Genomic DNA, 3,492 nt, shown 5'->3' with positions numbered 1-3,492 from the left:
TGTCAAGAAGGCGAAAAGCTGGTCCATCAACGGCAAAACGAGCGATTCATTTATATGTCACATTGCGGTGCAAAGTCTGCGTATTTGGGCAGAGATGAATACATGATGCCGGCTCGATCCGTCAGCACTTATCCTCGACAAAGATTCTGAGGCTGACACAATGACAGGCAGTCATTTGTCATCCATGCTGTTATTGGTGATAGAGAAATCTCCAAGTTGGCACATTGAGCTGCTGCACTGCATCTCTGCACTCTGACCTTTACTTTGTTTTGTCCTTCGAAAGCCATTGTTGACCTTTGCTTGGTACATTCAATTACATGTGTATGTCCAGTCTGCGACCTTTTAATGTCTTTCCAAATGACCTTCTGTTTGGCTTTTTGGGTCCTGTGATAGTTTACTTCAACGGGTAAGAGCGCCTGAGGCCACCAGTGTATATACTCATGTTACTGTAACGTGCTATACAGTAGATGAAAGCATCTACTAAAATAGCTTCGGCTGTGACATTTGAACTTTGCTGGGGTGTTAATGATAATGGTGATGCATGCTGAGAGTCTGTAGTCAGATTTAGAGTTAGATTCAGATTCAGGCTATTAATACCACTTACGTCTTCTCTTTAAGAAAAAGAAATCCTTTTGTCCTGACGTTACAATGCAGTGAACTCTGGATGAACCGCCGGGTTCCTTCCTGGGCATTGTCGTGGGAGAAGTGTAAATTCATTCAACTTCAATTACGTTCACTTAAAAGTTTAAACTAATTAGACTGCACCACTTTAATTTAGTTTGAATCACACGTTCAGGTCCCTGGCCTCATTGATCTACAACTATATTTAATATGCAGTGGAATGATGCACCAAAGGCTAAGTGGCTAGTGCAGTAGCTGAATGCCATGTGTTTGAAGCAGTCCAGAAAAACTGGGGAACAAGAAGTAAATGCTTTTGATGAGGTTGCCTGTCACCATAACCATAAGGCCCGGCCCTACCCGGGCCCTCATCAAACCCTGTACACTCAAGACACTGCCCCTGCTGCCACCCTTAGATCTCCTTATATGGAGCTGACCTGTTCTGACATTCCATATGTTGATCTGACCTCATCAAACCCTGGACACTCAAGACATGCTCCATATGGCCAGTACAGAATTCATTCCATATGTTGATCTGACCCCCCATGCCAAAGCGCCAGCGATCGCCCAGCAGTCTGCCATCACCCAGGCGGATGCGTGCACGCAACCTCGCCCTTTCCATCAGGCTAAGATGGAGTCTGAAGAGGTGGGTTGTCAGACTACGGCGGAAGATTGGGAGTGAGTCTGCAGTTCTGATTTCAATTGGAAGTTTATTCCAAAGTTTTGGAGCCAGAAGGGAGAAGAGTCTGGGACGTGTGGAGCGTTGTCCCGGCTGTTTTAGTGAATGTTCTGCCAGCCTCCCTGTGTTGGCTGATCTGAGTGCGTGGGGCGGGTTGTAGGGTCTGCCAGCCTCCCTGTGTTGGCTCGGCTGATCTGAGTGCGTGGGGCGGGTTGTAGGGTCTGCCAGCCTCCCTGTGTTGGCTGATCTGAGTGCGTGGGGCGGGTTGACTTTGGGGTGCCATGCCCGTGGTTGCTTTGAAGGCCAGCAGCATCAGAGTTTTGTACTCTACAAAGCACTCCACCCGGGGTCCACTCCTAGACAGGGGTTCAGATCCTGGGTAGCACTGAGACAGAGCTGGGTTGACTAAACAGCATACTGTAATGTGAGCCCACAGGTCAGGAGCTTACTGTATCTTCTGTTTCTGTAGCAAGACTCTGTGAGGCATGATTTACATTTTACAGTACATGAACCGAACATCCCCCAACCATGATACAGTAGAAGTAGGGATAGAGCTCGTTCATTCTTATTGATGACGAGCACCTGACCTTATCGATCAGGCTTATCGAGCCAGGTTCTTATCGAGCAATAAATTCTGAACAGGACCAGTATCTTTTACTAAGGCCTTCAAATACCGTACCTTTCTAACAGACGGAAGGCAATTGACCTTTTTAACAATAAAATAATTTTAAAGAAACTGTTAACTGGTTAATATGTCTACAATCACTTTAAAAGTGTAATTTTGTTTACCTGGACAGCGCTGGTTGGCAGGTATTAATACACTTTTAGACCGACATGTTTGTGCCAGCATGGATGATTACATTTATTATTTTATTTCCTGTCTTGTCTTGATTGTTTAAACATGATGTCATAGACCGCTATTCTCGATAACAGGCTTGATAAGCCCAAGGCTTATTGATAACAGGTACTGGATGGATTACTGGAACATTGAGGATGTAGCTTGTTATTGGATTTTTTCGTTTATCGGCTATCAAGCTCCATCCCTAAGTACAAGTACAAACAAAATCCCCCCTGGACTAGTACACCCCCTGGACAAGTACACCCCCTGGACTAGTACACCCCCTGGACTAGTACACCCCCTGGACAAGTACACCCCCTGGACTAGTATGTGCCAGGGACTTATCCACAATGCAACCCTTCATGCTGAGTCCTGAGCAGGGAGGTCCCAATGTTATATAGTCTTTGGTATGGGGGGATTGTTATATAGTCTTTGGTATGGGGGGATTGTTATATAGTCTTTGGTATGGGGGGATTGTTATATAGTCTTTGGTATGGGGGGATTGTTATATAGTCTTTGGTATGGGGGGATTGTCATATAGTCTTTGGTATGGGGGGATTGTTATATAGTCTTTGGTATGGGGGGATTGTTATATAGTCTTTGGTATGGGGGGATTGTTATATAGTCTTTGGTATGGGGGGATTGTTATATAGTCTTTGGTATGGGGGGATTGTTATATAGTCTTTGGTATGGGGGGATTGTTATATAGTCTTTGGTATGGGGGGATTGTTATATAGTCTTTGGTATGGGGGGATTGTTATATAGTCTTTGGTATGGGGGGGGGATTGCATGAACCACGACCTCCCAATTTCCAAACTTTTAAGCCCGTGACCCAAAACAGACATTCGATGTTTGAACCCGGGACCCAAACTAGTGAAAATAGCAGATCTATACAAGCTCACAACACGTCGCTTCGCGCCACGTTGTGAGCTTGTAGATCTGCTATTTTCACTGGAATTTCTCAGATTTTGTTTTAATGAAATTACTGGGGGGGGAATGTTTTGAAATAATTACATTTAATGAAATTACTGGGGGGGGGGGGGATGTTTTGAAATAATTATATTTAAAATCAAAATGTAGGAAACGAGAAATAAAGGGACCCATAAAAAAGTGTCCGCGACCCACGGGAATCAACATGCAACTACATCCTCAATGTTCCAGTAATCCATCCATTTGTAACCGAGGGTTTGTACATAATGCATTTCTCAGTGTGCTGTACTACACGTGCTCAAAGAGACACTCTTCCCTGCAGAGATGAAGGTAATTCTCTGTAGACACATTAGAAACGGCAGAGAGAGTTTGGGTGAGGCGTGGATATTAATAGCTCTGACTGTGCTCCCATCCTTTCACCTCCTGC

Source organism: Protomyctophum parallelum (assembly GCF_964188405.1).
Source record: "Protomyctophum parallelum genome assembly, chromosome: 5".
Taxonomy (NCBI): Eukaryota; Metazoa; Chordata; class Actinopteri; order Myctophiformes; family Myctophidae; genus Protomyctophum; species Protomyctophum parallelum.
The sequence above is the reverse complement of the archived record's forward strand: the minus strand, read 5'-3'. Positions refer to the sequence as shown.